This window comes from Eleginops maclovinus, chromosome 12 (assembly GCF_036324505.1).
Source record: "Eleginops maclovinus isolate JMC-PN-2008 ecotype Puerto Natales chromosome 12, JC_Emac_rtc_rv5, whole genome shotgun sequence".
Classification (NCBI taxonomy): domain Eukaryota; kingdom Metazoa; phylum Chordata; class Actinopteri; order Perciformes; family Eleginopidae; genus Eleginops; species Eleginops maclovinus.
In genome coordinates this window covers 29,424,205-29,424,431 of record NC_086360.1, presented here as the reverse complement: position 1 = coordinate 29,424,431, position 227 = coordinate 29,424,205, and positions in this window count along the sequence as shown.

The following is a 227-nucleotide window of genomic DNA, read 5'->3' as shown; positions in this document are numbered from 1 at the left end:
ATAAACTCTGTCTTATTTATCACTGTGTCTGCCTCAGTTTGATTTTCAGGTTTTAAATCTGATTTTGTTCTTTTTGAGACAAAGAAAAAACTGCTGATGTTTCAAAACGGGATCCTTCTCCTAAATGTGTTTCAACCACAGACTTTATTTCCAGCTATTTTCCAAAATCCCACTGACTCTGAGACGAGGGTGTTAGGACTCGTCCCTGCGGCTCTCTATTGGCCTTT